Source organism: Rhincodon typus, chromosome 11 (assembly GCF_021869965.1).
Source record: "Rhincodon typus isolate 14 chromosome 11, sRhiTyp1.1, whole genome shotgun sequence".
NCBI lineage: Eukaryota > Metazoa > Chordata > Chondrichthyes > Orectolobiformes > Rhincodontidae > Rhincodon > Rhincodon typus.
In genome coordinates this window covers 73,196,648-73,208,156 of record NC_063342.1, presented here as the reverse complement: position 1 = coordinate 73,208,156, position 11,509 = coordinate 73,196,648, and positions in this window count along the sequence as shown.

The following is an 11,509-nucleotide window of genomic DNA, read 5'->3' as shown; positions in this document are numbered from 1 at the left end:
TTAAGGGATACGGTGAGAACGCGGGTAAGTGGATCTGAGTCCACGAAAGGATCAGCCATGATCTTATTGAATGGTGGAGCAGGCTCGAAGGGCCAGACGGCCTACTCCTGCTCCTAGTTCTTATGTTCTTATGTTCTTATGTCAGAGAGCATCAACTCATGAAGAGAGAGAAACGGACCAAAGCATTAGACGTACCAGCAAAAGTTACAAGTGTTCGAGAACCATTTAGGTTTTGGCTGATACTGTGAAGTCTTTTCCCTTGTACGTGCAAGGAAAATGAATTAGTGTGTATACTGGTCCAGGAGTCTGCAGGGTCCTGAAAACACACTGTCCCGGACAACGTTTCAGTGTCCCATTAAGAAGCTTCAGTTTGAAGTGACCCTTAAAGTCCTCTGAACCTGACCTGCCAACATTTCCTGGTGTCTTGTGCATTCAGCCTGAGCTGGTTGTAATATCAGCAGCTGCCCCATGTAAAGGCCAGGGTATATACTAAACATATGGGCCACTGAGATCAACCACTATTGAGCCATAAACCAGGTACCTTGAACTGTGGTAACAAGGTGTAGAGCTGGATGAACACAGCAGGTCAAGCAGCATCAGAGGAGCAGGAAAGCTGACGTTTTGGGCCTAGACCCTTCTTCAGAACCTTCTTCTATCTTGAACTGTGATAGGCTAAAGCACGAATCAGGCAAGTACACAAAAGTCAATAAAATGTGGAGCTGGAGGAACACAGTAGGTCAGGCAGCATCAGAGAAGCAGGAAAGTCAATGTTTCAGGTCTGAACCCTTTATCAGGACTGGGGAGGGAGAAGGGAGCTCAGAAATAAACAGAAGGAGGGGGGTGGGGCTGGGGGAAGGTAGGTGGGACAATGATAGCTGAATGCAGGTAGGGGGTAGTAGAGTTTGGTCACTGGGAAGGGTGGGGCAGATAGGTGAGAAGGAAGATGGACAGGTTGTGTCAGGTCAAGAAGGCGGGTATGAGAGGAATGGCTGAACATGGGATAAGGCTGGGGGTGAGGAGATTTTGAAGCTGGTGAACTCTATCGGGCTGTAGGTTCCTGAGGGGGAATATAAGATGTTGCTCCTTCAGTTTACGTGTGGCCTCATTGTGACATTGGAGGAGGCCCAGGATGAACATGTTGCCAAGTGAGGGGGGGGGTAGTGAAATGGCCGGCAACCAGAAGGTGTTGTTGATTAGAGTATACAGAGCGCAGATGCTCCGTGACTTGGTCACCGAGTCTGCACTTAGTCTCCCCGATATAAGAACTCACTGAATCCCAACAGTGTGGAAACAGGCCCTTCGGCCTAACAAGTGCACACCAACCCTCACAGAATCCCACCCAGACCCATCCCCTATAATTGACATAACTCACCTAATCGACATATAGAGGGGACCACATCAGGAGCAATGGCTACAATAGACCAGGTTAGAAGATGTACAAGTGAATCTCTACTGGATTCGGAAGGATTGCTTGGTGCCTTGGATGAAAGTGAGATGGGAGGTGTTGGGGCAGGTGTAGCATCTTCTGCAGTTGGAGGGAAAGGTGCTGGCTGTGGTGGGAAGGTTGGTAGGGAGCATGGAACTGACGAGGAAGTCACAGAATGAGTGGTCCCTATGGAAAAGAGATAGGGGTGGGGAAGGAAATATCTTATTGGTGGTGGGGTCAGATTGCAGGTGGCAAAAATGACGGAGGACAATGCGTTGGATTTGGAGATTGGTGGTGTGGTATGTGTGGACCAGGGAGACTTTATCCTTGTTGTTTTTGGGGGGAGGGGGTTTGATGGCAGAAATGTGAGAAATGCAGGAGATACGGTTGAGGGCATTCTGAATCATGGAAAAGGGAAAATTACAGTCCTTGAAGTAGGATGATATCTGGGATGTCTGGGAGTGGAACGCTTCATCCCGGAAGCAGAAAAGGATTTTTTTTTTAAAAAGGGGAGCTAGATTGGACGCAAACTTTTTGAAATGAGGAAGGGATTGCAACCCGAAACTTGGCAGGTCACCATGAGCGAATATCTGTTTAAAAAAATGGTCCACATGGGCAGGCTCTTGCAATAAGCCAGGCTGGCCTTGGAGCGAAGGTTCCTTGGCGCAGGACCAGTGGCAAGAAGCCCATAAAAAGCCGGGGAAGAAAGCTGGAAAACTCACCCCAGCGACTGCTGCTTCTTGTAGCCTGGAAGACTCCTGAAGTAAGGTACATGAGATCTGCTTGCTGCAGGAAAAAGTCCAGGCTATGACTGACAAAATTGCAAGGCTAGATCTCCTGAACTATGGGATAAAAACTTGCAGGAAAACGTAATCCATATAGGACAGTTCCAGGTCAAAAGTTAAAAGAGCCTGTTCTAGTGGGAGGAGAGCTATTGGGGACCGGGAAGTAGCCTTAGCCTGCTTTGACAAACTGCAACAACAGTGTAGGGAGGTCCAAGTGGTTGTACTAGTCTCTGTGCCTGCAACACGGAGTAAAACATGTCAGGATCCAGTATGGAGCATTCAAAATGCCAGGAACAAACACAATCCCTGGAGAGAACCAGGTCTCCATCCCAAAAGGCCTTTGGAGTCCTACCTCTCAATGGAGGTAATGAACTGCCTACACTGACACATCATCATCCAATCCACCTCCACCCCACGGGTGGGGACCCCCGCAATGGTGCCTCCAATCCCCACCCCAGACCCACAGCCGAAACCAGAGCCCATCAATCCCATGGTCACCCAGTGTCAAACAGCTGGTGGATCGCACTACATATACAACAGCCATTCCAGCAAGCCAGCAGGCAGACATTGCCAGAAAGATGACTCTGTTTGATTCTACTTCAGATCCGTGTTCATATTTCAATGAGATCTACCGACAGTCCGTCATACACAGACTGGATGTCCCTGAGCAAACCAAATTAATTACGATGTGCCAGCGGTCCATTCAGCCCTACCCGAGGACCAACTACTGGGGAGGGAGGTCTTTGACAAGTTGAAGATGCTGGTCCTCATCGCCATAGGGCAGGATAAGGCAATAAGTACCAACAACAACAAGGGGAACATCTCACCAGCTTCGGCTGGAGATTCTGGGTCCAACTTGTCCGGATTTTCGGGACATGGCCCGTACCTCTCTGACTGATGAACAACAGAGAAACAGGATCCGAACGCTTGTCTCCCATGCATCAGGAAGCAGGAGGGAGGTACACATGTGTGGGATTTGACCCCTCTGACAGCTGCTGTAATGAGGCTTGGGTCCTCCGCAAATTAATCGCTACATGGGAAAAGGGCTTAAGGACTTCAGTCCACTTAAGTGCGGTCCAGACTTCTTGTAGCCCCGTTCCAAATTAGAGGAGCAAAGGAAGGAGCAGGAACGCACTAAGGAGCCCCAGACAGTCTCTGCCTCCATCCAAATCCCCTGCCCCCAGAACAAGGGAACTCCCACAAACAAACCCCAAACCCAATAACTGTGGCCGTACCAGCCATTTCACTCGGGAGTCCCAGGCACCCAAGATTCTAACCTGGCAATGGGAAGTCTGGAAAAAGGGGCTAACACCCAGGGTACCATCTTGGCAGCACAACTGGAGTGAAAACAGGTTGTGGTTTATGTGTTAAGGATGACAGGGCAACCCCATTATGGAAATAGCTTTCGAGATCCCCAGCCACAAGAGTGCACAAGCTGCCATGTAATAAGGAACAGCTTCCACCACTGCTCAACATCCATTTCCACTCTGGATGGCACCCCACCCCTCCACACTACATCCTCTATACTCGTCACAATTATTCTTTTTCTTTTTTCTAAAAACAAAAGAGGGGCCAGGAATGGGTGACAATTGGACAATTTGACAATTTTCTAATGTCATGGTGTCAGATGTTAGACAAAGATATTTACAGAAATTACTCTTGTTCTGTTTTTATGAAGCACACATGGGGTGGCACTGTGGCTCAGTGGTTAGCACTGCTGCCTCACAGTGCCAGGGTCCCGGGTTCGATTCCACCCTCAGGAGACTGTCTGTGTGGAGTTTGCACATTCTCCCCATATCTGAGTGGGTTTCCTCTGCGTGCTCTGATTTCCTCCCACAGTCCAAAGATGTACAGGCTAGGGGGATTGGCCATGCTAAATTGCCCATAGTGTTCAGAGATGTATAGATTAGGTGGGTTATAGGGGGATGGGTCTGGGTGGGATGCTCTGAGGGTTGGTGTGGACTTGTTGGGCTGAAGGGCCTGTTTCCACATTGTGGGGATTCTACGACCAGAGCAGCTACACCAAGGCAATTATGTGAATCTTCTGGAGTGTTTATTGCATTAAGCATTTTATATATAAGTATTATAATGGCTACATGTAAAAATGTAGCACAGGTACAAGGGAAAACAATGTACTCAGGATATTTGTGGCACCACTCACTAGATGTTGTGATGTATGTAGATGGGACCCTCTGGATCCACCCTGCGAAATCAGTGGTATTCGGGTGTAACAGTCAACTCATGGTATACAGGAAACCCAGTGGGAGTTCCACATTGTGCTCTATGAGCATAAGGATCACAGACAAATGGTGCATAGTAGTGAGATGGCTAGCACATAGGCTGGAAAAGGGGTCAGTGATAGGATAGCGATGCCCCAGGAAGCCCCACCAGGGAGAATTCCTAGAGTATGAAATTAAAAATGGGCTAAGACCAGGAGTGAAGGCTCTCCCCCATCATACACCCCTCACACACACACAAGACCCCCGCAATGGACTAGTCATTAAATGCACAGGTAAAAACTTGTTTGATAACATTCACATGAATTAATGCCAATCGTCATAGATAAATCAGGAATACAGTCACTGGAGTGGCTTGCTTTCCCATTATAATGATTATATTCCCACCTAATCCACAGAATAATGGGATGAGGGACAGGGAAATATGAGAGAAAATCCAGACCACCAGTAACAGACAAAAGAGAAGAGAACTCCTTCATGATCTAGCCACAGCATACTGGGCAGGAGTGTCAACAGTTAATACCTTTGATTTGGCTAAATTAGACAATAAACTCAGGATCTTGTACCAGCAAGTCCAATGAACCCTGAAAGAACTGAATACAGACAATCAACAAGAGACCATGGGACAACTAGCAGAGAATCAGGCTAGACGCCACTTAGTGACAGTACCAGAGGATCATGCCAAGGCGGTTAACCAGACCGTCCAGGGCAAAATCAGGGAAGACAGTGAGCAGCAAAACCACACCCTGTGCAGCATCTACAGTAACTAGATGATTGACCAGCTGAGGGAGGACCTCAGATAGGCTAACCAAGGACAAGTCCAGTCCTGAATCAGCGATACACAGCTTGAACATTTGTTCCAGCAGAAGACTCACACTAACATCTCTAGCTGTCAGTTGCAGCAGCTCATCGAGGTGTGGACAACTGCAAGGATACTCTTGGCGAGGCATTGGGCTTAGTACTAGGGATTCCATTAACCTAGCAACAACGTTGGGTTGAGGACCTTTGAAGTCAAAAATTTTGGAGTTATAAAAAAGGGTGTTTGGTTGGGTTACCACGGCACAAACCCATATGCTATGGAGAGACAGACAACACTGATTGGCACCACCCCAAGGAAATGTGAACAGACAGACCACACCATTGTTTGCCCCTCCCTGTATTTCCTAACAAACATGCTCCCTGTCGTTTTAAAACAAACAGTGATTTAAACTGAACTTTCAAAGCTAGGAGCCTGAGGACTGACATCATGTGGATCTCAAACAGAGGAGAGGGAGAACACTATGTAACAACCTCACATGATAGCTATCAGTATGGGGATTCCACTTGCTACATCATAAACACCACCTTTTATTTCAACCCCCACATTCCTGCATGCATGGGCTTAATGAAGTTAACTGCCATACATTGAACGTCAGTGGCGTCCATCAATCCTATTGATGAACTGATAGATTTTCTCCGGAAGTTCTTGGAATTGTATGACACGGGGATAAAACTCCTACCTGAGCAGCCAGATGAGGCCCAAAACAATTAACAAGTGAACACTAAACTTTCACTTGTATGTTACAGCACACCAAATAACTACAGGATGAAATAGATGAAATTAAACTTACTAATTGATGGGATGACATTTGGAACTGGGGCACAAACACTCAGGTCCATCCATGGATCCATCTCCTCTCCCATCTGGCTGTCATTGTAATTGCGTTTACTGTAGTGCACAATTAAGATCAGTAGTTGGAAAAAACAGATGTGCCAACACTTGACATAATCACCAAGGGCAATGTTTATGCCTGAGGACTATAGCACACAAGGAACTCCCAGGTTATTTTCCATTTTCTTTTATGTATGTATGTATGTACAACATGTATGCCTTCCTGTATTGTCAAGACTTTTTATATGCTAGATTATGTATACCATTATATGACTTTCCTTATGAATACTATATGATAATGTGCAGTATCACAACAATTTACTGCTTTACGTAACCGCGTAAACTTAGTGTAGTTACAACATGTCACACTTTACCATCTTAACCTGCCTGCTCATTTAAGTACCTTATTCATATCCATAATGGCTTATGCTATAGGTCTCCTTTACAGCAAGTCTACCTCATAAATACATCTACATCATAACAGGCCCACCTCGGCTTTGTACCTGTACAGTGAACGACATTCTCTTTTTGTTCAAGAGGTGGGATGTAGCAGCCTGCAACTGCTGATGTATGGTAAAAAAAATCATTATAGAAAGGAAAACTAGAAATACAAGCACAGCAGCTGAAATAAACAGGGCACAGAAAATGGCTAAAGAAGCAAGGTATGCTGGGAATATCTCAGCCCGTCACACAGAGACAATTCTGCCTGGAGACAGATCCTTGCAACATTCAAACACAGACAATTGAAAACCAGAGAGGCACCAGAACACATCAGTGCAAGTTTCAAAGGGCAACTTCAACATTCCCGTCAAACAAACAACACCAGATACATGGGACAGACACGCCTCAGTAAAAGACCTGGGCTAAAAAAAACAGACTTCCAGGCTCCAAAGCAGGCACATCAAAGGGTTCACTGTCAGCAAGCCATTGAGAGACATTAACAGCATTTCAAGGTGATAAAACCAATTAACTCGATGCCCCTGATTGGTCAAGTCCTTGGAAAATTCGAGCAGGTAGTCAGGAAGGTGTAAGGGCCTGGCTCTGGCCGGGTTTGACCTGACCCCACTCTCCAGCTGAAACTAGAGGCACGCCAGAGAAACGGGACCAAAGAATTAGACGTGCCAGCAAAAGTTACAAGTGTTTGAGAACAATTTAAGTTTCTAAAGAATCGGGCGGTTAGAAATACAATTGTTAAAATTGTAAACTTTAATTCCTACCTTTGTTGTCTTCGAATAAAGTCACTTACTGCTGGCTCATGCTGTGTCGTCCTCTCCCTCATATACGCAAAGGTACCTGCGTAAATTCATGTGTATACTGGTCCTAGAAACACACTGCCTTGAACAGAGAAGAAGGGTCTAGGCCCGAAACGTCAGCCTTCCTGCTCCTCTGATGCTGCTTGGCCTGCTGTGTTCATCCAGCTCTACACGTTGTAATCTCAGAAATCTCCAGCATCTGCAGTTCCTATTATCTCTGCCTTGAAAAGAATGCTGACTTTGCAAGAGTTAAGACATAACCTTTGTGACCTATTCAGTTTTGACAGCTTGTGATGGGTGGGATCTAGGCAACTGTGACTTAGTTCAGCAATGTCATCGCCATCATGAACACAATCTCTTCCTTTGCTTGAGCTAACTTTTATAGATTGAGTCTATAAGGATTTATGGGTAATACATCCCCTACATTAACACCATGTATACCAAAACGGATTATTCATTGTATGCTCAAACAAGCCGATATGGGTCTGTAGTAGCTTTTGTAAGTTATTTAATAGTCATATGGAAATGTAAGTCTAATATTCCATCCAAATGCTTAAGCACCTCAGTATTGTCTAATCTGATGAGATGGAGGGCGAACCTTTGAATTTTCAATTTCTGATTCATTCTTCGGTTGTTCTGATATTCACACCCTTTTCTTTCACCTGACTATCTTCTGTAATAATATGTCTTTAACCATGACATGATATGACATTATGGCCAATTTTTCCTCCTGTCTGAAGTACTTACAACATAATCTATATCATTGAATTTCTTTTTGGTTTGATAATGTTCAGTGAGCAACCTCAGAGACAGATAATGACACTAACATGTTGTCTCCAATGACTAAATGTTAACTTTTTTCCTTTTTGTCTACCCTACACTTTCATTGTTTATGGAGCATCCTTCAAATGCTTTTGTCCAAGTCACACACTTTGGTTAGTTTTTCTTTATGACTTGAAGCATAGTCTGAAAGTGTACTTCTGAGCTTTTATAAATTTCTCTTTAATCAAGTTAAGGGCTTCTCTCATCTTATGTCATGTATCAGTTCAAAACTGCTAAATCCTTTGGATTCATTATGAGCAACCGTAATGGAAAACAGTAAGAAAGAAATTTCTTTATCCTAATCATTGGACATTTCTGACAATAAACTGTAATCATCATATTTAAAGTTTGATACCATGTTTTCAATGCCCTTTGAAATTGATGATAAGCTGAAGGCATAAATAGTTTTATCCCCAAATTATTCGTTATTCCTTTGAATTTTTAATGTAAAATATGGACCTTGATCTGATTGTATTTCTTCGGATAATCCACAGCTCATAAATAAATCAAATTAATTTTTCCACAATCATTTTTTTTTAATTTTGCAAAAGCACAGCTTCAGGAAATCTTGAAATCCCAGAATTGCTAAAAGATATTGATTCCGACTCCTAGTTTTGAGGTGGGTATTTGAGGTGGTCTCCATTTCCTCATTGAAACTTTGTCTGTTAAATAAAAGCACTCAGATATAGCTTCTGATGTAGGTTCAGTTATAAGTTTTGAGTAGGCTGCTTGGTATAATTCTGTTTGTTGTGATTTAATTAAATAGTTTTATTGGTTGATGTCTTTGATTTCAAGAAGAAGAAATGATTTCTCCTTTGAAATAAAAATATTCATAAACTCCAGTATTCTCTTTATCAATAGCTGAAGAAGAAATTTCTACACTGTACTGAGTCAACTCTCTCTCTCTCTCCCTAATAGATTCTCAGGAAACATTTTCCCTTTGTAATAGAGCCACAATTTTGATACCCATTTTCTTTCCTAATGTACCTTTTTTTGAGGATGTCTTAGGCATTCTTATGACTGCAATTGGTCTCGCATTTAACTTCCAGCAACTACCTTCGATATGCCCTGTCTTATTACGATGAAAGCATATTTTTCATAAATACTCCTAGGCTTTAGCCTTTCTCCTTTATTAATGTGACATCCTTTTGTTTGATCCTGAAAATTAATACCTCTTCCAACCATAAATTTTCTATTTCCCCAATCGTTTTTGAGATTCCCAGATGACTTTCTCACTGCATACAATTGTCTATGTGAGAAATTATTAATATCTGCCAGAATGGCTGCTTCTCAAATCTTTGATACTTGATGCTCATCTAAATACAGGTTTTTAGGTTTACTGGAGCACTATTTCTAAATTCTTCCATGACCATGATTTTCCTTAAGCTCCGAAATTGTGACTCTAACTTTGTGATTGAAACCACTGATCTCACAATATTTCTTTCTCTTTTGCAAGTTCTATAAATGTCCTAAATTTAATTGGTAATCTTCAGAGACAAGCTTACAAGCATAATATTGTTTCATAGTCTGCATAACTGTCCTTCTGACAAAGGGCAAAAAACATTCATAGCTTTATTTGTCAAAGCATTCTGTAACATTAGTGTCCAAGTATCCTTTTGCAACTTCATCTACCCACTTACCTTTTCAAATGAGATGAAATATCTTCTGACACTATCATCTGTAAATTTAGGTGCTAATTGAAAATTTCTAGTTCGATCATTATCCCTCAATGGAATCAGAATCAACCTCTTTCATCCTTCGCTGGAAGTTTTTATCTGCCCAGGTTAGAGCACTCCCCTGTCTTTTTCTTTCTACTCTATTCATTTGTTCTTCATTGTCTCTTCCCTGGCCCTCCAATTCAAGACTTTTTTTAAACTTGCAATTCACTTTTCCTTTCTTTCTCTCCTTTTTAATTGTTACTGTTTTCTCATTTTTCTCCTAAATGAAGGGTTTATTTCTCATCGTTATTTGTCTCTGAAAGTCGAGGTATTTTTTCATTCATGATACATCAATTTCAAGGTACCCTCCTTGTAATGCTAAATATTAGGTTATTAAGCATTTCATCCTTATGAGATTGTTCTTTTATTTCAGTAAATGTCACATGACGACCTGGGACTTTTCCCACAAGATCCACACCACAGTTCCAGTGTATGGAATTCATTGCCTTTTGGCGCAGATTAGAGCTCAGGCCTGCACAAATATGTTTCGATATATGTCAATTTGTCCCACGGTGTCATTTTTGAAAAGAAAACCCTTCAACCATTTTATTAACGTGTAACTGCCTTTGAGTTGAGGTGTGACCTGCCCACGGTTGTTTCAGATACTAGAGAAACGGCTCCACAGGGCAGTCAGCTCCTCTCTGATGCCCTAATGCAGATGTTGGAATTGTTGCTGCTGCCAGTTAATGGGGGAAATTCACATTCCTTAACCGCGAACACCCCTACTTCTGTCCGGACATGTAAATCCAGGCCAACATTACTATCCTTTAATGAGGCAAGGTAACCGGGATCATTCTGTTGTCTTTGCCTATTTGTGTCTGACTCGCTTTCCTTGAGTATCCTGATAGTTATTATTTTTCATAAAGAAATGTAACTGAGACCATTCTATCGTCTCTGGATATATTTCACTTTGGTGTCAGATCCCGTAATAAATATTCAATTCCACAAAGAAAGTAAACAGCAGAAAGAAGCAGCTGCGCCCTCTGTTTATTGCAATGAATGTACTAAATTGTAAAGATCACAGCATCTTATTATCTTCCAAGAGCCTGAAATCACCTTTAAATATTGCAAATTATCAGTGAATTGAAGAAAGGGCTCAGTTTCTGACAGAAATGCACGAGATACCGAAAGGTCTGGTCTTTGCCCTGTACTATCCGGTCCTTGCAGTTATCGGGGTTCCAGGTGAAGTATTGGAGTTTGTTAGTAGCTGCGTGAATCATTGGTTACAGACATTCTCTCTCCAAGTTTATGGGATAATATTTTCCATTTCAGCGATACAATAGGTGTCGTTTAACCGGTGTATATTTTTCCCCATTTTAACTCATTCATTTTGTCTTTTAGTAATATAGTCCCTTCCACTTAGTGACATAGTTTGAGGTATTACTGCTATAACATCTTGCTTTTAACAATGTGAGTTCACTCTTTTTCCAGCACAGTTTTGTCTTATTACTTCTGAAAATTTATCGCATTTAAACGTATAAGGACTGCCTGTGAGAGGTCCCACGTCAATAAGTTAATTACACAACTTCTCGTTGCGGTATTGTGGTCTTGGCAACGTTCCTGCGAATAGATATCCACAGTTATCGTTCTGACATTGATTGCTACTGTGGGTAAATT